General features: G+C 38.6%; 1 protein-coding gene across 6 annotated transcripts in view; it reads right to left on the minus strand.

Moving 5' to 3' along the window:
• The window catches only part of CNOT4 (CCR4-NOT transcription complex subunit 4), a 152,219-nt gene extending 128,486 nt beyond the window's left edge, over positions 1 to 23,733 (minus strand). For all 6 annotated transcript variants that reach the window (XM_027968840.3, XM_027968837.3, XM_027968839.3 and 3 more), the window contains exon 1: positions 23,519 to 23,733. The gene's annotated coding sequence lies outside the window, so the exon portion shown is untranslated. The remainder of the gene's footprint in view (positions 1 to 23,518) is intronic.
• Positions 23,734 to 27,560: the final 3,827 nt, after the last annotated feature.

Below are 27,560 nucleotides of genomic sequence, written 5' to 3' on the forward strand. Positions count from 1 at the left end.
TTTAAAAATCACTCCAAACAAAATGAAATACTTAGGTATAAATCTAACAAAATGGGCAAGGTCTATATATTGAAAATTACAAAATGCTGATGAAAAAAATTTTTTAAAAGACCTAAAGAACTAGAGACTCAGTGTGTTCAATGACTGGAAGACACAACACAGTGAAGAACAATACTCCATAAATAATACATATAATTGATATAGATGTAATTCTTAGCAAGTTACAGAAAGATTTTTTTTTACAGGTATAAATAAGCTTATTCTAAAATCTGTATGGAAAGAAACTCGTACAAGACCTAAAACCTTAAGACCTAAAGAATCAAATTATGTAGTAAGCCTGATATTGAGGCTTACTACATAGCTACATTACTCAAAACAGTGTAGTACTGATACAGACAGATGGATGGATGGAATGGAACAGAAAACCCAGAAATAGGTCCACACAAATATGTCCAAGTAATTGCTGACAACAATATGCAAAGCGATTCAACAGGGGAAAGACAGACTTCAACAGAAGGTGCTGGAACAAATGGACTAAAAAGAAAAAAAAATCAACTGAAACCTCCAATCTTATACAAAAAGTACATCAAAATAGATCATACACTACATGTAAAATGAAAGACAATAAAATTTCTAGGAAAAAATTTAGAAAGAAATCTTCAAGACTCAGGACTAGGCAAAGAGTTCTTAGACTTGTAACAAAAAGCACAATACATAAAACAGAATTAACATATTGGCCCTCATCAAATTAAAAGTTTTTCTATGAATGACCCTATGAAGATGACAAGACAAGCTGCATACTGGGGGGAAAAAATCTGCAAACCACATATCTAGAATATATCTAGAATATATAAAAATATATAAAGAATATAATCTAGAATATATAGGTATCATATCTAGAATAATAAAGAATCCTCACAACTCAAGAGCAAAAATATCAAATTGGAAAATGGGCAAAAGACATCAGACATTTCACCAAAGAGGATATACAAATGACCAATAAGGACATGAAAAGGGGTTCTACAGCTTTAACCATAAGGAAGTGCTAATTAAAACTACAATGAAATATTACACATCTATTTGAATGACTGTAATAAAAAATAGGGATAATACACACCCACTCTGATTAAAATGCAGAGAAACTGAATCACTCATACAATGCTTGCAGAAATGCAACATCATAGAGCAACTCTAGAAAATAGTCTTACAGCTTCTTCTAAAACTAAATATGCACTTATCTGATGATCAAGTAAGCATGCTCTTGGGAACTTATCCCCCCAAAATGAAAACTTATATCATGCAAAAATGTGTACACAAATGCTCAAAACAACTAGGAATAGCAAAAAAACTACAAACAAGCCAAATAAACAAACTGTGATATATCCACACCACGAAATATTACTCAGCAACTTTAAAAAGAACATATGATATACACAACACAGATGGATTCAGAAATTATTCTTTTTTTTAATTTTTATTTTTACTTTATTTTACTTTACAATACTGTATTGGTTTTGCCATACATTGACATGAATCTGCCACGGGTGTACATGAGTTCCCAATCCTGAACCCCTCTCTCACCTCCCACCCCAAGAAATTATTCTTATAGATCAACCCAAATCTAAGTCTGCACAGCCCATGGAAATCAGGCCTATCCTCAAAACTTAGGAAGAACCAAAAAGTTAAACAGGGTATTCTAAGATCCAGAAAGTTGACAAGTAGCAAAATCTTTGTTTCAATCTATCGAAGAGTATCAAAATTATCCTTCCATTGAGCATCTAAGAATGCGAACTTTCATGAGCTCACTTTTCTACTTCCTTCCCACAATTCCTATTATCTCTATTGCTCTACTCTTTTCTCCCAAGATATCCTTTCTCCCAATTTTCATTTTTAAACCTGTATTTTATCAATTTCAATCATTAAAAAATAATTCAAACTTGTTGGCCAAATTTTTTTCTTATATACTTTCTTGTGAATATGCTTTTACATAATTTTCAATATGTAGGTATCTACTAGTCTCTAAGTAGGTAAGGATAATAAAATAGTTCTCCAGTAAATAATTTTCAAACGCCTAACAAAGCCATTTTTGTTAATACCTTGATCGTAACAACATATGATACATTAATTTGAAATATATTTTGGAGCCCAGAAGTCAACATCTCACTTTAAAATATAATCCAGTTACCCCAATCATTTATTCACTTAAAAATTACCCAGATCTGAGCTATACCACTTGGTTTTAAACAGTTTAAGGCTTAACCATATAAAGGTATTCCCTGAACCCAATATGAATCTTTTTTCTCCAAAGATCAAAAAAGGTAAGAGAAATAAAATAAAAATCTTAAATCCTCAAAGGACTACAACATGGAGGGAGAAACAGTAGCAATGGTGTTAAGGTCCAAGTTTATGAAAGTTGGTAAAACCTGTAACAGCAAACTAAGTCAGTGCACTTTTGCTTATGTATTTATTTGTTTGCCGGATTTTATGTTCAAGCAGACTTTCCTCATGTGAAATTTTCAATTCCTTTTCTTTTCTACCAGATACAAATTGCCTTTACTTTAAATTTAAAAATTTTACATTAGTAACAGAATGATTTATAAAATATACTATTAGTAGTCCTAAATATTTAAAAAGTATAAGAGTTTATCTTTTATTTACTACTTAATATTAAATAGTAAATAAAAGATAAACTCTTATACTTTTTAAATTCCTCCAAAATTCTTCCAGGCAATATACAGAAAGCATAACATGCCTATATAGTACCATGAGAAGAAAAAATGAAGTCCAAAGGTTAAAAAAAAAAGGAAAAGAAAAAGACAACTCAGGCTTTCAGAAAGTGAATACGAATAAGCGTAACAACATAAAAATATTAAACTTTGGGAAAAAAAATCCTTTTATACTACATAATACCAAAATTATTTTTAGAGAATATATAATGGATTAAAATAATTGAAACTGTTAGAACAAAAGAAAAAGTAAGACAAGACAGCAATGTCAAAGAGAAATAAAATGCAAACCACATATGTAATTGTAAATTTTCTACTGGGCACACTGAGAAAAAAAATAGGCAATTTATCTAACCTAATATATCCAAAATATTATCAACTCAACATGTAATCATTAATTTACACTTAGCGCACAACTTAATTCAGACTAGCCACATCTCAAATGCTCAAAAGCCAACACATAGCTCATGGGTAACACAGTAAACAACACAACTCTAAAACAGCTTGAGAAAACAGGCATATATATATATCTTCAGCATTACTGGTTGGGGCATAGACTTGGATAACTGTGATATTGAATGGTTTGCCTTGGAGACGAACAGAGATCATTGTTGTTTTTGAGATTGCATCCAAGTACTGCATTTCGGACTCTTTTGTTGACCATGATGGCTACTCCATTTCTTCTGAGGGATTCCTGCCCACAGTAGTAGACATAATGGTCATCTGAGTTAAATTCATCCATTCCAGTCCATTTTAGTTCGCTGATTCCTAGAATGTCGACGTTCACCCTTGCCATCTCGTTTGACCACTTCCAATTTGCCTTGATTCGCGGACCTGACATTCCAGGTTCCTATGCAATATTGCTCTTTACAGCATGGGATGTTGCTTCTATCACCAGTCACATCCAGAACTGGGTATTGTTTTTGCTTTGGCTCCATCCCTTCATTCTTTCTGGAGTTTATTTCTCCACTGATCTCCAGTAGCATATTGGCACCTAATGACCTGGGGAGTTCCTCTTTTGGTATCCTATCATTTTGCCTTTTCATACTGTTCATGGGGTTCTCAAGGCAAGAATACTGAAGTGGCTTGCCATTCCCTCCTCCAGTGGACCACATTCTGTCAGACCTCTCCACCATGACCCAACCAGTAATGCTGAAGAAACTGAAGTTGAACGGTTTTATGAAGACCTACAAGACCTTTTAGAACTAACACCCAAAAAAGATGTCCTTTTCATTATAGGGGACTGGAATGCAAAAGTAGGAAGTCACGAAACACCTGGAGTAACAGGCAAATTTGGCCTTGGAATGCGGAATGAAGCAGGGCAAAGACTAATAGAGTTTTGCTAAGAAAATGCACTGGTCATAGCAAACATCCTCTTCCACAACACAAGAGGAAACTCTACACATGGACATCACCAGATGGTCAACACCAAAATCAGACTGATTATATTCTTTGCAGCCAAAGATGGAGAAGCTCTACACAGTCAACAAAAACAAGACCAGGAGCTGACTGTGGCTCAGATCATGAACTCCTTATTACCAAATTCAGACTCAAATTGAAGAAAGTATGGAAAACCGCTAGACCATTCAGGTATGACCTAAATCAAATCCCTTATGATTATACAGTGGAAGTGAGAAGTAGATTTAAGGGCCTAGATCTGATAGATAGAGTGCCTGATGAACTATGGAATGAGGTTCATGACACTGTACAGGAGACAGGGATCAAGACCATCCCCATGGGAAAGAAATGCAAAAAAGCAAAATGGCTGTTGGGGGACGCCTTATAAATAGCTGTGAAAAGAAGAGAGGCAAAAAGCAAAGGAGAAAAGGAAAGATATAAGCATCTGAATGCAGAGTTCCAAAGAATAGCAAGGAGATAAGAAAGCCTTCTGCAGCGATCAATGCAAAGAAACAGAGGAAAGCAACAGAAGGGGAAAGACTAGAGATATCTTCAAGAAAATTAGGGATACCAAGGGAACATTTCATGCAAAGATCGGCTCAATAAAGGACAGGAATGGTCTGGACCTAACAAAAGCAGAAGATATTAAGAAGAGGTGGCAGAATACACGGAAGAACTGTACAAAAAAGATCTTCACAACCCAGATAATCATGATGATGTGATCACTAATCTAGAGCTAGACATCTTGGAATGTGAAGTCAAGTGGGCCTTAGAAAGCATCACTAGGAACAAAGCTAGTGGAGGTGATGGCATTCCAGTTGAGCTCTTTCAAATCCTGAAAGATGATGCTGTGAAAGGGCTGCACTCAATATGCCAGCCAATTTGGAAAACTCAGCAGTGGCCACAAGACTGGAAAAGGTCAGTTTTCATTCCAATCCCAAAGAAAGGCAATGCCAAACAATGCTCAAACTACCGCACAATTGCACTCATCTCACATGCTAGTAAAATAATCCTCAAAATTCTCCAAGCCAGGCTTCAGCAATACGTGAACCGTGAACTCCCTGATGTTCAAACTGGTTTTAGAAAAGGCAGAGGAACCAGAGATCAAATGGCCAACATCTGCTGGATCATGGAAAAAGCAAGAGAGTTCCAGAAAAACATCTATTTCTGCTTTATTAACTATGCCAAAGCCTTTGACTGTGTGGATCACAATAAACTGTGGAAAATTCTGAAAGAGATGGGAATACAGACCACCTGACCTGCCTCTTGAGAAATCTGTATGCAGGTCAGGAAGCAACAGTTAGAACTGGGCATGGAACAACAGACTGGTTCCAAATAGGAAAAGGAGTACGTCAAGGCTGTATATTGTCACCCTGTTTATTTAACTTATATGCAGAGTACATCATGAGAAACGCTGAACTGGAAAAAACACAAGCTGGAATCAAGATTGCTGGGAGAAATATCAATAACCTCAGATCTGCAGATGACACCACCCTTATGGCAGAAAGTGAAGAGGAGCTAAAAAGCCTCTTGATGAAAGTGAAAGAGGAGAGTGAAAATGTTGGCTTAAAGCTCAACATTCAGAAAACTAAGATCATGGCATCTGGTCCCATCACTTCACGGCAAATAGATGGGCAAACAGTGGAAACAGTGTCAGATTTTATTTTTGGGGCTCCAAAATCACTGCAGATGGTGACTGCAGCCATGAAATTAAAGGCGCTTGCTTACTCCTTGGAAGACAAGTTATGACCAACCTAGATAGTATATTCAAAAGCAGAGACATTACTTTGCCGACTAAGGTCCGTCTAGTCAAGGCTATGATTTTTCCAGTGGTCATGTATGGATGTTAGAGTTGGACTGTGAAGAAGGCTGAGAGCCAAAGAATTGATGCTTTTGAACTGTGGTGTTGGAGAAGACTCTTGAGAGTCTCTTGGACTGTAAGGAGATCCAACCAGTCCATTCTGAAGGAGATCAACCCTGGGATTTCTTTGGAAGGAATGATGCTAAATCTGAAGCTCCAGTACTTTGGTCACCTCATGCAAAGAGTTGACTCATTGGAAAAGACTCTGATGCTGGGAGGGATTGGGGGCAGGAGGAGAAGGGGACGACAGAGGATGAGATGGCTGGATGGCCTCACGGACTCGATGGAAGTGAGTTTGAGTGAACTCTGGGAGATGGTGATGGACAGGGAGGCCTGGCGTGCTGCGATTCATGAGGTCGCAAAGAGTCAGACACGACTGAGCGACTGAACTGAACTGATATATATGTATCTCTTCAGACCAATCTCTTGGTACCAATCTATGGTTCTAAGTACTAAAATATGAAAAGATCTGATATCAGTAGTAACATACACACAATATCCCAACTTGTAATATGATTGCTGATCCCAGTATAAGAGACCATTCTGAAAGGGAATCAAAAGAAAACTGATTAAAGAACATCGGCTTCAGAGAACAGAAGTGAAAAGATAGAAGGAATGAACTATGAAGTTCTTTTTTCAACCAATCTCCAAGCGTCTTTACATGTTGCAATGCAGTGTAACTCTTCTAGAAATCATGAGCATTATGACAAGTACATTCAGCGTACCCAAAAAACATATCTTTCATTTTCCCCACAATTTTACACATGATTTCCCTATTTGTATAAATTACCCTTTTGCTGTTATGTTCAGTATCATTCTGTTGGAAACTTTATTAACAAAAGTAAAACCAACTCACATCACAGATGGCAGAATGGACTATCAAGATATCTGAAAGAAGAGTTTAGAGTATAAAATACTAATTCAAATAGAGCCAAATTTCTTAAGAAATACAATACACCCATGTGGAAGTAAGGAAAAACAGAGAAAGGGCAGGGGTAGAGGGAGGACACTGAGTTTGGCAGGAGCTGGGGAGAAAGCAAGTTTTGCTAAAGGAGGTTAGAGGCAGTAGTGAAACAACAACAGATTGCTATTTTATTTGCCACACTGCGTGGCACGTGGGATTTAGTTCCCTGACAAGGGATCAAACCTGTGTCCTCCACATTGGGAGCATGGAATTATAATCACAGGGCCACCAGCAAAGAGATCCCAGTGGATCTCTAATTTAAAAGAGTGGTCCAGTCTTCCATTCAAAGTAACTTTCTGCAATAGTGACCAACTCATAAGCTCTCTTCCCAATTTCCTCTGGCATATCGGTTGTCAGGTCTTTTGTGTGTAGGACGGAGGAGAGGAGGGAGAGTGAGGTGAAAAGCAGGCCATGAGCCATCCCTGACAACTTCCCCACCCATAAACATCGTTATAATCAAAGTCTACATTAAATATGCCTTCAAGGTTTAGCTAAGATAAGATAGACCAACTGCAAGATAGACTAGAATGATCTCTCACCAACTCATGAATATAATGATTGATACCTAGGTAGTGAATGTACACTAGGTAAGAAGGGAAGAAACAAAATCAAGGTCGGGGGCGGGGTGGAACAATGCAAAAGAAAATAGAAATCTGTGGACTGGAGGTCCTAATGACAATAAGACTGATGAGTCGGGGAGTGCCTGGAAGGAGTGAAAAGACATGGTGGTCAGAAAGGGGTTGCATGACTTGAAAATCATGGGAGGCAGGGCTCACTTTATTGGTAATAATAAGGTATAAGATGTGACCATGGGGAATTCCCTGACGGTCCAGTGGTTAGGATTCCTCACTACCATTAAAGGGGGCAGAGGTTCAATCTTGAGCTAGGGAACTGGGATCCCGCATGCCATGCAGCACAGCCGGAAAAAAAAAAAAAAGAAAAAAGACACGACCATGAAGTAGTGGCTGAGATAGGGTGGAGAGCAAAATCATTAAAGAAGAATTTTAGAACTTAAGAGGTCAAAGTAATAGAAACAACACAAATGGTATACACACTGCAACTATCAAGAATTTTTAAACGGACACTGTTATTAGCAAGAATGACAGTATACTATGAGCTAAAGTCAAGAAAAGATGATTAGCTCAGAATGCAAGAAATGCCAGCAAGCCTAAGGGTTTTTGGACAATGTAAACCAGGTTCCCTTTTTGACTCCTAGTCAGTGGAAGAGGTCATCATGGGAAATGTAATCTTAAATCTCAGTACATGAAACTCACCACTGACCCTTGATGATAGCATATAAAAATGAAATGAAAAATATTATAGCCAATACATACAAGGATGCCAGTGTCTTCAGAACAGTAGGAAGTGCAGGAAGTGTTTAGGGGGAAAAAAAAAAAAAAAACGAGAAATTTTGCTGATGATGGAAAGGACTGAAAAGGTTAAGAAACATTCAGAACTCTGTCAGGATTCAAGTGTGAGACATGAACTGTCACTTGGGAGAATGGTAGTAACTGACATAAAAAGGGATAAAAGATATAATGAGATTTGGACTTCAGGCTAGCAATGGTGTCAAGCCTGTGACTGCCAAAGGGGGAAATGAGGTGTCAGAAGTTCGCTGTCAGTAGAACACCAGAGTCTGTGGAAGCACTGCCCTTTGTCTCAGTGCAAAGGGCTTTTCCTTCTCCCCTAATGATGGCATACAAGGAAACTGCAATGTACCTGTGAGGCTGTAGAGTTTTTAAAAATTAATAATATAAAGAGTCTAGAACAGTTCCTAAATTCTAATAAACACAAAAATTTAAGCTTTTATCAGCTAATCAAAAGTAAAATATAATTATTATAGGAAAAGAGAGGTGTCTTAACATTTTTCCTTCCTCAGCTTAATGGGTTTCCCAAGTGATTTCCAGGAAACCCAGTACCAAAATGGACTCAGAAAACCCACTTGAGAAGAGGAAGTTATCTGAGAAGATCAACTTCCATATAGTATTCATCAATCTCAGAAAATTGGCTTTTCCTCCAAAATTGTATCTCCAGCACCACTTAAACTGCTTTCCCCATCCACCTCACTTCAATGATGAAATACTTTACTTATTCAACGAGCATATACTGAGCACCTACTATGTACCAAATATTATTCCCAAACCTGGCTCTATCAAGGAACAAACATCCGCATCCTAGTAGATGGAGATCTACAACAAACAGTATATATAATAAGTAGATTATGTATGTTTGAAGTACTGTATTTTAAGGGCTTCCCAGGTGGCGCTAGTGGTAAAGAACCTGCCTACCAGTACAAGAGATATCAAGAGAAACGGGTTCAATCCTGGGTTGGGACATCACCTGGAGGAGGGCGTGGCAGCCCGCTCCAGTATCCTTGCTTAGAGAATACCATGGAGAGAGGAGCCTGGCAGGCTACAATTCACAGGTTCACAGAGTCGGACACAACTGTAGTAACTTAGCACGCCTTTTTTAAGTAAAACAATGCAAATATTAGGGGAGAGAGGCTTGAATGCTAACTAAACAAATAGGGCAGGCCTAATGAAAAGTACACTATGTGAACAAAGGTCTGAGGGAGTTGAGATAGCTATACAGTAATTGGAAAACTGTTCTCCAGGCAGAGGGACAGTCAGAGCAAAGGTTCTGACTAAGGCTTTTCTGTTCAGTTCTTACCACTACTTGGCAACAATTTTATTCATTTTTTTTCCCTATTTCTTCTCTTCTATTGTCCAATCCTACTCTTTACCCTCACTTCAGCCGTGGATAATAACAGGTAATATTTATCAAATATTTACTACATACCAAGCATTTTCTAAGCATTTTGGAAAGATTAACAGATCTAAGAAATAACATAGATCTATGAACATAACAGATCTATGAACTAGATCTCCATCATTTACAAGGAAGAAAACTGATACACAAGATTAAGCAACTTTCCTCAAGATTACAGTTATTTAGCAAGTGGCAGAGCCCTGAAGCAGCATGTGTAATAAGTCTATACTGTGAAATTTAAGAACATTTAGCACAAAGACTGCCTCAAGCTTTCTCATTTCTAACAAACAGATTCTCTCATATTACATATTCAATAATTATGAAAGCTGCTATTATAATGTTTTACTGACATTTTTACAGTCATTTCCTACTACTGAACAGTCTTTATCTACAGTCCCTATTTACCATTTCCCTTAGCTCCCCCCAATCTGATTCACATTCCCAGTCTAATGAAATTGCTCTAACGTGATTAGTGACCATCGCACCACAAGCCAAGGAGCTTTCTCTAGCCTCATTCTCCTGCAATGTTGCATTGAATTGTGTCAATTCCTTCTTTCCTCCTGAAGTCAAAGTGATATCACCCTGGATCTTCCTATCCCTGTGACTTCCGCCCTAGGAAATTCTTCCTTTGTTTTCTGAGACATACTTTTCCACCTTCTTTTTACTTTTCCAGTTGTTCCGTTAATAATACCTTTTTTTTTTTTTTTTAACTTCTACCCCTTTAAAGGTAGGGATCCCCAAAGCTTACTTTCCTTTATACTTGTCTGTTATCTCAGTCCCCCTCAAGGTTCATTCATCCAATAAATATTTGTCAAGCATCTTATTATCTACCAGGCACTGTTTGAGTCACTCTGGATACACCAATGAACAGAATAGACATATAATATCTTATTCACATAAAACCAAGTATCTATGCTACCACATATACTCAAAACCATCTTCCCCTAAATACTATGGTTTTTCCAGTAGTCATGTATGGATGTGAGAGTTGGACCATAAAGAAATGCCAAAGAATTGATGCTTCTGAACTGTGGTGTTGGAGAAGACTCTTGAGAGTCCCTTGGAAAGCAAGGAGATCAAACCAGTCAATCCTAAACGAAATCAATCCTGAATATTCACTGGAAGGGCTGATACTAAAGCAGAAGCTCCAATACTCTGGGCACCTGATGTGAAGAGCCGACTCATTGGAAAAGACCCTGACGCTGGGAAAGATTGAGGGCAGGAGGAGAAGGGGACGACACAGGATGAGATGGTTGGATGGCATCACCGACTCAATGGACATGGGTTTGAGTAAGCTTCGGGAGTTGGTGATGGACAAGGAGGCCTGGCATGCTGCAGTCCATGGGGTCACAAAGAGTCAGACATGACTGAGCGACTGAACTGAACTGAAACACTATTTTAAACACATCTCTCCCCAACTTAAACGAATCTGAAGTGACTGCAATGATTACCCCTCTTACCAATCACGTCTAAATTTCTCTGTCTTCATTTAAAACACTCACAATTATTTTCTATTATACCTATCCAGATTCATTTTCTATTATTCCTTGATTCAAAAGAATCCTAGGTAGTTCAGTACTTGGATTACCCCCTAGAACACTTTACTTTTATTTCTAGCTGGTCAAATTATTGAAAACGTACGTCCACTACCTAGACACAAAAAAGTATACTGAATAAAAAGTCTACAGAAACAGATTTTTTAAAAAATCCTTTCAAATGTGTAAAAACAGCAAACACTTCTACAGGGCTTACTATAAGCCAAGGGTTTCCCAGGTGGTGCTAGTGGTAAAGAATCCTGCTGCCAATGCAGGAGACACAAGAGACACAGGTTTAATCCCTGGGTTGGGAAACAGCAACCCACTCCAGTATTCTTGCCTGGGAAATCTCATGGACAGAGGAGCCTAGCAGGCTACAGTCCAATGGGGCTACAAAAAGTCAGACACGACTCAACACACATACAAGACAAGACTATACGCCAAACACTATTCCATGCATTTTATAGACATTAACTCATTTATTCCACACAACAGTCTTAATGGCTGCATTCTACAAATGAGGAAACTAAGGCCCTGATAGGATAAAGTAACTTGCCCTAGGTCTGACAAGAAGTATGTGGTAAAGTCAAGATTCACGTTCAGGCAGCCTCGTTCCATACTAAACTGCATAATACTCGCAGTAGAAGCAATAAATAAAAATAGGAATTCAAAGGGCTGGCAATGAAATCTAGAGGCCAATGAAACCTATGTTCATCTGTATTGAAAAAAAAGAAATCATTTAAGTTAACTCCTTTACTCTAAGAGCAATATTGCTTTTAATATAATGCCAAGTTTTAAAGATTGTAGAATTTAGTAGTACATTATAAACAGCACAATCTGTAAACACAAACACATTATGTTATTCAAAGTTCTCCAAAGCTGCTGAAAATATTTGCTAGGCATGACAAAATATATTTTTATATATTTATATATACATATAGGGTACTATTCAAGTATGACCTAAATCAAATCCCTTATGATTATACACTAGAAGTGAGAAATAGATTTAAGGGACTAGATCTGATAGACAAAGTCTATCTGATAGACACAGTCTGATGAACTATGGATGGAGGTTCGTGACATTGCCCAGGAGACAAGGATCAAGACCATCCCCATGGAAAAGAAATGCAAAAAAGCAAAATGGCTGCCTGGGGAGGCCTTACAAATAGCTGCGAAAAGGAGAGAACTGAAAAGCAGAGGAGAAAAGGAAAGATGTAAGCAACTGAATGCAGAGTTCCAAAGAATAGCAAGGAGAGATAAGTAAGCCTTCCTCAGCGATCAATGCAAAGAAATAGAGGAAAACAACAGAATGGGAAAGACTAGAGATCTCTTCAAGAAAATTAGAGATAACAAGGGAACATTTCATGCAAAGATGGGCTCGATAAAGGACAGGAATGGTCTGGACCTAACAGAAGCAGAAGATATTAAGAGGTGACAAGAATACCCGGGAGAACTATACAAAAAAGATCTTCATGACCCAGATAATCATGATGGTGTGATCGCTCACCTAGAGCCAGACATCCTGGAATGTAAAGTCAAGTGGGACTTAGAAAGCATCACTACGAACAAAGCTAGTGGAGGTGATGCAATTCCAGTGGAGCTATTTCAAATCCTGAAAGATGATGCTGTGGAAGTGCTGCACTCAATATGCCAGCAAATTTGGAAAACTCAGCAGTGGCCACAGGACTGGAAAAGGTCAGTTTTCATTCCAATTCCAAAGAAAGGCAATACCAAAGAATGCTCAAACTACCGCACAATTACACTCATCTCACATGCTAGTAAAGTAATGCTCAAAATTCTCCAAGCCAGGCTTCAGCAATACATGAACCATAAACTTCCAGATGTTCAAGCCGGTTTTAGAAAAGGCAGAGGAACCAGAGATCAAATTGCCAACATCTGCTGGATCATGGAAAAAGCAAGAGAGTTCCAGAAAAACATCTATTTCTGCTTTATTGACTATGCCAAAGCCTTTGACTGTGTGGATCACAATAAACTGTGGAAAATTCTGAAAGAGATGGGCATACCAGTGACCACCTGACCTGCCTCTTGAGAAACCTATATGCAAGCAGGAAGCAACAGTTAGAACTGGACATGGAACAACAGACTGGTTCCAAATAACAAAAGGAATATGTCAAGGCTGTATATTGTCACCCTGCTTATTTAACTTCTATGCAGAGTACATCATGAGAAACACTGGGCTGGAAGAAGCACAAGCTGGAATCAAGATTGCTGGGAGAAATATTAATAACCTCAGATATGCAGATGACACCACCCTTATGGCAGAAAGTGAAGAGGAACTAAAAAGCCTCTTGATGAAAGTGAAAGAGGAGAGTGAAAAAGGTGGCTTAAAGCTCAACATTCAGAAAACTAAGATCATGGCATCTGGTCACATCACTTGATGGCAAACAGATGGGGAAACAGTGGAAACGGTGTCAGATTTTATTTTGGGGGGCTCCAAAATCACTGCAGATGGTGATTGCAGCCATGAAATTAAAAGACGCTTACTTCCTGGAAGAAAAGTTATGACCAACCTAGGTAGCATATTGAAAAGCAGAGACATTACTTTGCCAACAAAGGTCCGTCTAGTCAAGGCTATGGTTTTTCCTGTGGTCATGTATGGATGTAAGAGTTGACTGTGAAGAAAGCTGAGCACCAAAGAATTGATGCTTTTGAACTGTGGTGTTGGAGAAGACTCTTGAGAGTCCCTTGGACCACAAGGAGATCCAACCAGTCCATTCTGAAGGAGATCAGCCCTGGGATTTCTTTGGAAGGAATGATGCTAAAGCTGAAACTCCAGTACTTTGGCCACCTCATGCGAAGTGTTGACTCACTGGAAAAGACTCTGATGCTGGGAGGGATTGGGGGCAGGAGGAGAAGGGGGACGACAGAGGATGAGATGGCTGGATGGCATCACGGACTCGATGGATGTGAGTCTGAGTGAACTCCAGGAGTTGGTGATGGACAGGGAGGCCTGGCGTGCTGCAATTCATGGGGTCGTGAAGAGTCGGACATGACTGAGTGACTGAACTGAACTGATAGGGTGATATATGACTAACAAATGTTCTTTATTAGCATGGCTATTAAAGTATTTTATTGTCATACTTGTTTTCATTAGGATCAAACTGATTAGAATACAGTGCAGGGAAGGTAACTACCTTAAACAAAGACTACTAGCTTTATTTTCTAGAAGCAAAACTCACATCTACACTATGTCTAGTATAACAGAAAAGATTTTAATAGAAACAAGACATTCCTAAAGAAGTAACACTAAGCACCTAACTTATATCCATACCCTACAACCTATCACCAACTCTGTGGCTAAAGCACATTTTACAAGATTTCTAAGGATTCATTTAGGAAATTTATGAAGCTATTTTATAACTGATTACATACAATTAAAAATGAAAGGAAGAGGTTTTGTATAAAATAATCTTAGAATAATCTTATGCCAACTTATGAACAGATGAGGAATATCATACATATTACTTTCTTCTCTTTCCCATTTCCCCCTTCTTCCTGGCAGATTAAAGACACAATTGTCAGGTTCTGAGCTGGTGAGATTAAAATGCCGAAGCCTGGAGAAGGAAGCTAATCTGACTTAGAAAAGGCTAAAGTTTGTAGCCTTCCCAACTAGTAGCCTAACTTAGAAAAGAAAAACCTAAAGTACGCAGCCAAAGGCAGCAAAGGAGCCAGTACCATCAATGCCTGAGGCAAAAATGCACTGTGGCCGTTATTAGAATTTGAAGACTTTCATTGTATTTTCTGCCTATCTTCCCTTTTCCTAGGTTTGCAATGCACCTGCCCTCGTAGCAACTCAAGACACTCCCAAAGCCACTCACACAAAAAGGGCCCTTTCCCAAGATTTATACGAATAAAGCTATGCAAAATACTAATAATTTGACATTAATTCATGTTGTTAAAATCTGGGAGAGCCTTTAGGAGCATGGAACCATTTGCTGCGCTCCCTATCAAGCCCTCGGGGCTTCCCTGGTAACTCAGCTGGGAAAGAATCCGCCTGCAAGGCAGGAGACCCCAGTTTGATTTCTGGGTCGGGAAGATCACCTGGAGAAGGGACAGGCCACCGACTCGAGTATTTCTTGCCCTGGTGGCTCAACTGGTAAAGAATCTACCTGCAGTGCGGGAGACCTGGGTTCGAAAGATCCCCTGGAGAAGAAGGGAACGACGACCCACTCCAGCACTCTGGCCTGGAGAATTCCATGGACTGCAGAGTCCATGGGTCACAAAGAGTTGGACACAACTGAGTGACTTTCATTTCACTACCACCCCTTCATCGTGGCTCCATACTCAAGGCATTAAATTAAAAGTTCCTGGAGGAAAAGAATAGATTGGCAGCTACCACTGAAAATATTCTCGAATACTAAGGCTCTCCTATACTGCATATTTGATAATTTACTTCCTTTCCACGTACACTGGGAATGAGAAAGAAGCATAATCCTCAAGATTCTTCTGCGCAAAGGCGATCTCAATTCAATCTTAAATCCAAAATTAAAATATGAAAGGCTCTGTTAAAATATACCAAAGGAGAAAGCAACAGCTTTCTATTCTAGTGACCATATTAGACAGCACACATAACCTGCTAAATAAAGAAGGGGAAAAATGTCAGAAATAGCTCTGTCACATTACCAGGATTAAGGAGGTACAGGATGGAAGGAACGTCAATGAAAAACACATATTTCCCAACAAAATACTATATTACGTTATTATCTTTATTCTTATTATAATTTCCCAAAATATTCATGGCATTGTGGTAAATCTTTTATATTAATAATAGGAAAGAAAATGATTGATAAGTCATTTTGAAGCTGTAAGCACCCCAAGCTTGACATATTTTCAGACTCAATTGTGATAATTCTTGAGATCTACATGCTAAATGTTGTAAAAAGGGACTACGTGACACATTGAGGGAATCCGAAAGAGAAGAAATGAAAACACAGTATTACTCATCTACTATTTACAAAGCCAAAACAAGAAACCTACTTTTTCCCCATTGCTTTAAGATACAAAATGAAATTTTCCTTCACAAAACAAAGCAAGCATGCTATCAAGAAATACACAATAGATGAAGAAAGTTGGTTTAATGAAGAGTAAAGAAACCAAAACAAAGAAAAGAATAACTTCAAGGGGCTCAGAACTTAAAAAAAAAAATCCAAATAAGCCTGTTGTTTAACGAGATCTGTTTAGAATACCTCTGCCAAACAAAGTATAATCAAAATAAATCAAAGAACAAACTTTCACTTAATAATGGCCCTACATTCTTCTTTGGCCTGCTGACCTATCCTTATTCATCCTTACGGGAGCTTGGGGTTGACAATATTAGTGTTCTATTCATCAGAATTTTATGCCATTCCTTCTGCTTTCATCAGGTCACTATTAAACTTTAAAGACACCCAATAATATATACTGGTTACAAGCTGTTCAAACATACATTTCCTAATAATCCTGAACTTATACACATTTAACCAGATGAGGCATCAATTCCTATTTTACAGATGAAATATGTTCCATCTCATCATCATGTAATAAAGATTTTATTTTCTAAACTCTTATTTCTCAGCGAACACATAACTAAAATTATTTGAAAACACTGGTGGTTATTTTCTGCTGAAATTTTTTGAGATTGTTATTTTGAGAAATCATGCATCACATCCTTTCCAAAAGCTGGGCCTGGATAACAAACTGCAGTTTACTATCAAAGACAAAGAGACTACATTCCTTCAGTTCTCTACTCTCCAAAACCTTGTTGTCATTTCTGGATGTAAAGGACTGAAGAGAAGATAGAATCTATGAGACGTCACACCAACATCTCTCAGATGGTGCCTCACCTCCGTAGTCTGTTCATTAATTTTTCTCACTCAACTCAACTGTCCACCCCAAAATACACTGCACACTACTGAAGGAGGGATCTTTCTAGAGAGTACTTTCACTATGTCATCTCCTGCCCCAACCAACCTACTGCCTCCTTACTATTTAGCAGATCAGATTCAACCTGACACTGAATACACCTCATAATCTGACACTGAATACACCCGACTCTGGTATACTAATTTCTCTGACACCATTCTCAGAAATTAGCACCTTATCCCACTGAGATCGGAGTCCTCTCTCTCTCACATCATGCTGGTCCCCATCAACGTGTCTGCTCCTGCTTCCATGCTCCACATGGAATGTATGGAATGTTCTCCTTCTGAAGACGCTCTGCCTATACCGACAGTACATATTCTTTATTCAAATCTTACCTTCTCAAGAAGCCCTACTTCTAAATATCCCTACACTAACATAGTGGACTCAGACCTATGAATCAAAGCATTAGATGTATTGTTTTGGATAGCGCTAGTTAATAATTATGGAAATACACCCAACAAGATAATAAACTCTTCGGAGAGGCTGAACCGTTTCCCAAGAAGCACATCTGTAATAAATACTTAAAGACTATTTGAAAAACTGAATAATCTTGCTTAAAAAAAAAATAAAAGATTTTTATGTCAAAATATTTCTAGCTCATATGAAATAATTGTGAAGATGAGGGTTTGCTTCAAAATAATGCAGGTCAAAGAGTAGGGGGACAAGGAGTAAACTAAGTGAAGGCACCAGGTGAACCCAGATTGATTACGAGTTGATCTTTGAAGTGACACAGACATTTCTGTGTCAGAGATTTCTGTCTACTTCTGTTTAAAATTTTCGACAATAAGTTTTTTTTATTTTTAACACTAATAAGTCTATGCTGCTGCTGCTGCTGCTGCTGCTGCTAAGTCGCTTCAGTCGTGTCTGACTCTGTGCGACCCCATAGGGGGAGCCCACCAGGCTCCCCCGTCCCTGGGATTCTCCAGGCAAGAACACTGGAGTGGGTTGCCATTTCCTTCTCCAATGCGTGAAAGTGAAGTTGCTCAGTCATGTCCGACTTAGTGACCCCATGGACTGCAGCCCACCAGGCTCCTCCGTCCATGGGATTTTCCAGGCAAGAGTACTGGAGTGAGGTGCCATTGCCTTAGTTTATTTTAAATGACAAAACCAAGGCATAGAATACCACTTTTCTTTACCCAACAAATACTCAGGCCCCTATTTAAAGTAAGAAAAAAATTATGGAAAGATCTAGCTTGGCAAGGAACTTGTATGATTCTAATTCTCAACTAAGAATTAATTTAAAAATTAAAAAAAAATCTAAATGGAAGGGATGACCATCAAAAGAAAAATTAAATCTACTACCAAAAGCAATACTGTTTATATTTCAAATTCTCATTCAATTACAGCATTCACAAAAGGACCCACCCAAACAACAGCTGAAAATCAGCTGTTTTTTTTTAAAAAAAGCAAAATACAAAACGCAAAAAAAAAAAAGGCTGCTACAATCAACGTTCAATAAGCCAAATCTGTCAACGCTACTTCAAGAAATTCACAATCTGAAGACACTATTGCTCTTAAGAGACTGACTTAATAGAGTATTAAATAATCAGAAAAATAAGCACTTCCTCTTTATTCTGAGAACTGAAAATTATGTTTAAGAAATTTCAGATATTTGCCTTAATGACAATGCATCTGTTTGCTGCTACTAAGGAATGCTCCACCCCTTTGGTAGTTCAGTCTACAGCTACTTATCAAAATTCAACCGCCATTTCTCTACATCATCATTAACTAACTCTTTTTAAAAGCAGTAATACAAACACCTACTATCTTTAAATGCTGACATTTTATTCTAATTACACTGCTTCTTTGACTTGACATTTTTTTCTCCCAAACTAGTTTTAGGCATATATACACACTAATCTGATTATTTTGATTTCCCCTTCTTCACAATTTCTCTAAATATTCAAGAGGGTAGGTTTTAGATACCATAACTAAAAACCCAGTGACAGCAAACAGATATCTCATATACCCTGATGCTGGGAAAGATTGAGGGCAGGAGGAGAGGGGCGGGACAGGGGATGAGATGGTTGGATGGCGTCACTGACTCAATGAACATGAATTTAAGCAAACTTCAGGAGATGGTGAAGGACAGGGAAGCCTGGTGTGCTGCAGTCCATGGGGTCGCAGAGTCGGACATGACTGAGCAACTGAACAACAAATAAATAGCAAGCTTTATCCTAATAGGAATACATCATCTGTCCATCACCCAATACAGTTAAAGTTTAAAACAAGACAACTTTCTTATATTAAGAGTTTAGAAAGAATGAAACCACAATGACAAATAAACTTCTTAGAAGAAAAATAAACATATTCAAATTGCCTTGTACTTGCCCTATCTTTAAAGTTGCATTTTCCTAGCAAGTAAAGGTAATGATCTTCTTTTCAGTAGCATGTAATTTCCCTCTTCCAGTAAAAGAAAAACTGCTAGATAGGAAAGCTAATCTAAGGGGCCAGAAGAGTGTTGAAATTTTCTCTTCTATAAACTACTTTCTCATTAAAAAATACAAGAATCATGCTATGAAAAAGAAATGAGACAAAACTATTGGATTAATATTACACATGAAAAAGTTGACATTTACCACACAATCTTTTCTAATAAAGAAGACCACATAAATATCAAAAACATTTTCAGAAAACCACTAAATATAGGATTAAAGGTCCCACTTATATTCTTTCATCACATCTCTAAGTGAGTAAATAATGCCCATCTTTATCATTTGTATACTCTCGACTTTTGAGAAAAAAACATTACTTTTTAAAATATCATGGGTATTACCACAAAGAATGGGCCATTTGCAAATTTTTCCTAATATCTGAGTTAAACACAGATGTTTTTTAATCTCAAAATGTGTTAACAAATTTTATCCAATACATGCTACTCCAGTGGGATGAAAACCATTTACAAGTTCCACTTAGATTAAGAAATCCGTGGAGAAAAGTATGTAGTACATTCCAGTTATACTATTTCTAGAGCACCAAAAATCTCTATAACCTATTTCCCTACTATTTTTCTTTAGAACCAGCTGAGATGAATATAACTTCCTTCACAAAAAGTCAAGACAGTAGTATATCTAATGACAAAAAACTAACTGAATTTTCAGCAAATGCTTAAGTTTTCACAAATTAAAACTTTCTAACTTCACTTGAATGGTCTATAAAAATAGCAACACTGAGTTGAAACGGATTCAGTCAAGTGCTATTTGCAGGCACCAAAAAGAAAAAAAATGTTTTAATCCATAGTGTGGCTTCACCTTAAGACAGGAGTAGTGAAGGAGAGAAAGGGAAGATTTCTAAAATCATAGTGCTTAAACTGAGAAGGTATTTTTTCATTAACTTAATATATATATATAAAACATCATCTTAAAACTCCCCTAATGCAAGATGTTCATCCTTAAGCAATGCTCTCTTTCTTTTACAAAGTAATAAACTGCAAGTTATCGCTAGTGCTCCATTCAGACTGAAGTTGAAGGGCATTACAAAACAATTTTTCTGCACTTTGCCATGTGGTTATAGTCTTATCCCTCATAAAAGGTTTGTCTACAGAACTTTATATAAACAAATTTTATAATAAGTTAACCTTAAGCAATTCACATTCAAAAACCCTCCTTTAGAAATAATCTATTCAATTGAAGAATTCAACTACTGAACCCGGCAGAAAGTATTCCAAACTACCCTCCTTCTCCCCCGCAAAAAACCCCATAAAATTATGAAGCTGCAATAAACCATACAAAAATATTTTGAAATCTCAGCTATTTCCTATCAAAATATCAAAGCACTTTAGATTATCTTCTTCAGATGTGTTAAAGATCCCAAAGTGAATTCATTTTGACTTCACAGTGCTGAAAATAAGAATTTGATGACTGCAGGTAAAGAAAGTATAGAGTGGAGAAAACTACTTGAGAACATTTTTTATTGAAGCAAAATAGCTTTACAAAAAAAAGATACATTAAAATCATTTACCTTCTTCTGCCAGACAGTCCTCTCCTAGAATACATTGCTTACAATTCAGCAAAGCATGACTGCCAAAGGTTTCTAAACCCATTCAGATTTTTCATAGTAGAAAGCTTCTCCACCAGTGTATTACAAAGAAAAATGAAATGTATTTTTTGCTTACAGTTGAAGATCAATTGTATTAAATATTTTCCCACTAATATAAACTAAAAGTAATACTTAAAAAAAAAAAGCTCAGGTTATAACTCAACACAAGGTTTGCTACATGAAGTGCTTCTAAATCTCAGAAGTGTAGGGATTAATTCAGTTTCCCCAAATTGTGGCTTAAGTGGCTGAAAGGAAAAATGAAGCTTTATAAACATCTTTTCCTAACCTTGGTTTACATTTGATGAAACAGACCATTTACCACAATCAAGTGAATGTAATGTCAAAAATAAGATTCCTCAAGTACTACAAATAAAATCTGTAAAAATCACAATTAATGCAGTAATCTTCAAAAGTGATTTAGAGGGCAGCTGTATGTATTTATATTTACAAGAGGTATTATTACTTTTGCAAGTAAGAGGTATATTGCTGCATGAGATTGCTACTATGACTTTTAACATTTTTATATATATCTTACGAATACAATGTCTTATTCATGTTTAAATTTGAAATGTATGTATCTGATCTATGTAATCCTGTCTATTTTTCTGGTAATTCTTTACTTCACAGTAGTCTGATTATAGCAAAAGGTCCTTCTTCACTTTATGCCATTACTCAGGACATTTTAATTTCGCTATCACCAAAACAGACATCATAAGCCACCCTTGGCTTCTAGCTTTCTGTTTCTTAATGTAAACAATAATGACAGTGAGTGTTACCAAATGCATTTATGTGCACAGCTTTGTCATTTCTTTTCCCAGCCCCCTTCATTCCTATGAAAAAAATGAGGGATTTCGTTCTAGAAAAAAAATCGATTTTTCTTTTGCTTATATACCTAATGGTTTTCAAAAGAAGATAATGTATTCTGATACCTACCATTCTAGAAATGTTAAAAGAAAGAACTTACCAAATCCAAAAATATTAAGTCAAGCTGGTATTAGCCAGAGAGGAAATTTCCACTCAAACTATAAATAAAATGTCATCAATTAAGCTGAACATCAATAAAACTGAGTCAATAATCAATTCTCAATTTGGAAGGAATCCGTAATCCACATATAACCTGCATATAATCAAAATACCACTTATATTTGCTCTTGAAGCTCACAGATGAATTTGACTGTGTGCCAGATTTATCTTATTTTTAAACGCCTAGGCTAACATTTGTTGGTATAATCAGAGCCCATACTAAGTGTCCTGGGGAGATGCAATTCAGGAAGAACGTTTGGTAGCATGGAGAAACCGGTCCAAAATGAAAAAAGAAAAACAAACCAAAACAAAACCACGTCCCAACAGAGCAAATAATCCACAAATTGATCACTGGGAGCAAAACGAAGACGCTCCTCTCCGGAGTAGCCTGAATAAACGATCTTCACTCAAAATGTTTAATAGTATCCTACCTCACTTCATTCACTTCCCAACTTCCTTGACTTTTCAGGGGCCAACACAGGGCGTCCCTTTCTTTTTTTTTTTTTTTTTTTTCTGGAAGAGTATGCTGAAAGAATCAGTTAGGAAAGAGGGAAGGAAAGGACAATACCCAAGAAAGCTGTGAAACAGGTGGGTTAGAACGAGCAGCGGCACAATCGAGATAGTTAAGGGGCAGCTTTAAAAATGACAGATGTGGTTAAAGGAAAGACAGCAAATCGGAAGAAGCTCCAGGGTAGCAAGACAGGCTCAGGGGCTGACTGCAAGCAACAGAGGGGGGCAAAGGCTAACTCCAGAGTGGTAGCAAAAAAAAAAAAAAAAAAAACAAGCAGCAGGACGAGTGGGCAACGAGCAGTAGGATTAATGAGCAGCAGCAGCGGCATGGGTCAGAGTGGGAGTGATGGCTTTGGTCCTGGGAGACGGGGTCCACTGGGAAAGGACGTCAGAGAGGGGCAAGGGGGCTGGGAAAACAAGGAGTCCTGAGACTTAAGATTGCTGCTCCTACAAAAATGTAGAGGAAAGCGCTGAAGACGAGCAGCCGCCTCAGCTGCCCAATTGAAGAGATTTTCGAAGCAGCCGGCGCTCGCCGCCGCGCTGCCTTCTGCCCCGCTCCCTTTTCCTGGTGGTAACTGCTGTGGCGTAGAGGGGAGACGGAGGAAGAGGAGGAGGAGGAGGAAGATCGAGAAGGAGGAGGGTGAAGATGAGGCGGGGGTGGGGGGGTGGGGAGAAAGGGGGGTGCGGCCTGCACAGTCCCAGCGAAGCCTCCGCTCTCTCGTAGCCGGTCAGCCCTGGGTTTCCCCTAAAGCCCAGCCCCGCATAGACTCACCCGCCTGCCTTGCCTCGCTTTTCCCTTTGCCGACTCCACGCGCTGCCGCGTCCTCACGAGAGACCACTGAACGAGTGTCGGGGGAAAAAACTCTTCAGAACCGAGTCTGATTGCTTCAGCGAGTCCGACCTTTACGGCTGAGAGACAGACTCTCAGCTTTCGGTGGGTTCCACAGCCAGACGGGCCACCATCTTACATTAGGGTAAGACTCCTCCAGCCTCCCGTGCGCAGGCGCACGCCGATCCGGCCGGGAGGGGCGGGGGAGGGGCGGGAGGAGTGGCGGGTGGCCGCTCCCGCAGCACCCTGGGAGTTGTAGTTCTGGGAGGGTAACCGCCCAGCTGCAAGCCGGGAGTTGAAGTTCTCACTCGGAGGGCGGGTGGCATCGCCTGCCTCACGTGGCTGCTATACTATTGCCTTTTTTCGTGTTTTGCTTCCTTCTCGGCCCTCGTGTGTGCTGCTCCGCTGTCATTTGGTCGGCGGCCTACGTTAGCGGTTCCGTTTCCTCAGTGTTTGCTCAAATATGGGAAACCAAAACTCGGGGCGGGCGTAACCAATTTGGGGGGAGCCGAGAAAGTCTTTTCTCTGCTCCGCCCACCATAGGTATCAGAGAGGGCGGGGTAGAGGCAGATTCGGGGGTAGGAGGAGCGCGGGATTTGATCTAGGGTGGGAATTAGATACTGAATTAGCGTTTGTTTTTCGAAAAGTGACTGTTATCTCGTTTCCCCTGTTTGCGCTTTTTGGAGCCACCACCCTTCTTCCCATCCTCATCATTAATCGCCACTGCAGATGTAATCCTAAATTGTCCTGTACAGAAGTACAAGAGAACGGCAGACCCACGCACTTACAAAAATGTGTTTCTGATGAGGTCAATTTGAGAACATTATGCGGACTTTGCATATTAGTGTTAGTTCGGTTTCCAGCCTGCACAGCTCTGCGCGCGGAGTTCACAAACCCTTCACACATCAATACATGCCAACGAATATAAAAATGCACTCGCAATTTCTACGAGCGCTGAGGAATCCTCAGTCTCAAAAATCAGTCAATTTACTGGTCCCGCCCACAGTCATCCTAGAATTCTGGTGGAAGTGGCGCTCCACGCAGTCGTTTTTGCTTATTGCGTGTATTCCTCACCCATTCATACAACGGATACTCATGGAGCTCCTCCTGTGTGCCCCGCACTGTTCTATACATGGGGAGGCGACGGTGAGCAAAATAGATAGCATTCTCCGTTTCTATTCTAGGAATTCCTGTATCTATTCCAGTGTGTGTGTTAGGGTGAGAGAAAAGGGAGAGGAAGCAACATATGATTAAAATGCATAGTGCATTGTAACTGATGAAAAAAACCAGAAGGGGAATAGGGAGAAGTTGCAGTTTTAAATCTGTGAACCTAATCCCGTAGTGAGCAGCTTTTTCATTTTTAAAAAATACATTAGTTATTTGTGTTTCAGTTTCTTCACTGTCAAGCCTAGACGCAATTATATGGTGAATACCTAAAATATGTTATAAACTCACAATTTCCCGAAAATTTGAAATTGTAGAATCATGAGATTATTATCTAGCAAGCAAAATTGGGAAAATCATTTGGCTTCACCACCTTTAGGTAACTGTCAAAACATTCAGTATAGGAGATGTGTTTTTTTTTTAATGTGTGTTTGTTTTTTAATTACCAATTATATGGTGAAATATAAGCCAAGTAATGCAAAGACCAAAATTTAAAAAATCCTTAACCTTATTAAAGATTAGAACCACCACATTAAGACTTCTAGAAAACATCTTAATCATTTAATCCATCATCTTATCCTACACACCTTATTTTAAGAACAGTGTCTTCACAGTGTCTCTTGTATTAGCCTAAAATGAAATTCAGGGATAATTTATGAATTTCATTTACATATGTGATTTTGTTTTAAATCAAAATAATGTCCTATATATGATATAAAAAGTACAAAAAAGTAATTTATAATACAGTGATTTGTAGTTCAGTATGTAAATGCTCAGATATAACTAGTCTAGAAAATATAATCAAATCATCATTTGTTGTAACTCTCCAGGAATGTGAAAGCTCCAACTGACACAAGTATGGTGATTTGGCCACGTCTGGTGACAATGCTAATCTGTCCTCAGTGTCCACTGTAGATGCAGTCCCAAAGCACTCACTGTTAGAATTGTATAATTATTAGAAGCAGTGTTGTGAGAAGTTGCTCAATAACACAGGTAGCCCAGTCTGGTGCTCTGTGAGGAACTAGAAGGGTGGGATGTGGGGAAGAGAGGGAGACTCAAGAGGAAGGTGATATATGTATAATTATGGCTGATTTTTGTATGGCAGAAACCAATGCAACATTGTAAAGTAATTTTCCTCCATTTAAAAGATAAATTTTTAAAAAAGAAAAAAAAAACCCTTGTGTTCATATGCAAAATAGTGGTTCATATATATATATATATACACACACACACAGGTTTTTCACCTATACTGAGGACATTTAAAAGATATGAAGGACACACAAAAAATTTTCATATAAGGAAGATTCCCATGTTTTGCAGGAAGTCTTGGGCTTCCCTGGTGGCTCAGCTGGTAAAGAATCCGCCTGCAATGTGGGAGACCTGGGTTTGATCCCTGGATTGGGAAGATCCCTTGGAGAGGGGAATGGCTACCAACTCCAATATACTGGCCTGGAGAATTCCATGGACTTGTATAGTCTATGGGATCTTGAAGAGTCAGATGCGACTGAGAGACTTTCACTCATTCACTAGCTTGAAGGGAAGTGAAGTGAAGTCACTCATTCGTGTCCGACTCTTTGCGACCCTGTGGACTGTAGCCCACCAGGCTCCTGTGTCCATGGGATTCTCCAGGCAAGAATACTGGAGTGGGTTGCCAATTCCTTCTTCAATTCAGTAGCTTACCTGGCCCATATCCTCTAAAGGTCAGTAGTACCTCCAGAAGTATTCAACACTAGGGGGCAATACCATACCTACTGACAGTCATTTATTCCTGGAGATAAAGAGTAAAGTGACATTTCCTAGGTCACCAACTAATTAGTGACAGAGTCACAACCCTCCCAGGCCAATGCTCCTTTTACAGTATTTTACCAGTTTTTTGTATATGTATATGTGTATGTGTTGTATGCATAATTTCATATAGACATCCAACATTTTTTTCATATCATTTAAAAAATTAATTAACATTAAATTCTATTACCTCACTGCCCAGTGATTCCTTAGGACTTCCTAGGTAGCTCAGTGGTAAAGAATCCTCCTGCCAATGCGAGAGACCCAAGAGATGTGGGTTCAATCCTTGGGTTGGGAAGGTCCCCTGGAGGAGGAAATGGCAACCTACTCTAGTATTCTTGCCTGGAAAATTCCATGGACAGAGGAGCCTGGCAGGCTACAGTCCGTAGGGTCACAAAGAGCCAAACACAACTGAATGACTAAGCACACACAATGATCGATTCCTTGGTGTAGCATATACAATCTATTCACTCAATAAATGTTTTCCGCCTTTGAGTATTGTGCTAGGAGGTGTTGGTGGTACAGTACAGCAAAACATTGTCTCTGTCCTCATAGAACATGGTACTTAGTAGAGAAGACAGAGATGAAATAATCAGACATTTAAATAAATACAATATATAAATATAATTTCTTATAGATTATTATAACTGGTGATGAGTACCGTGAAGGTGTTTACAAGATGCTATGAGAGTGTTTAAGAGGGGAAACTCTTTTTTTTTCTGTTTTTTATAGTTTGTATCTACCAACCACAAACTTCCGATCCATCCCTCTCCCTCCTCGCTGCCACCCACAACCATAGGTCTCTATGTCTGTGAGTCTATCTCTGCTCTGTAGATAGATTCATTCGTGCCATATTCTAGATTCCATACGTAAATGATATCATGTGGTATTTGTCCTGCTCTTGCTGGCTTATTTCACTTGGTATCATCTCTAAGTTGCATCCCTGTTGCTGCAAATGCAATTATTTTGAGGTAAACCTAATTTAAATGAGTGAGCAAGAGGAGGATGTGTGCATGTGTGTGTGGTCAGTAACTTC

This window comes from Ovis aries, chromosome 4 (genome assembly GCF_016772045.2).
Source record: "Ovis aries strain OAR_USU_Benz2616 breed Rambouillet chromosome 4, ARS-UI_Ramb_v3.0, whole genome shotgun sequence".
Lineage (NCBI taxonomy): Eukaryota > Metazoa > Chordata > Mammalia > Artiodactyla > Bovidae > Ovis > Ovis aries.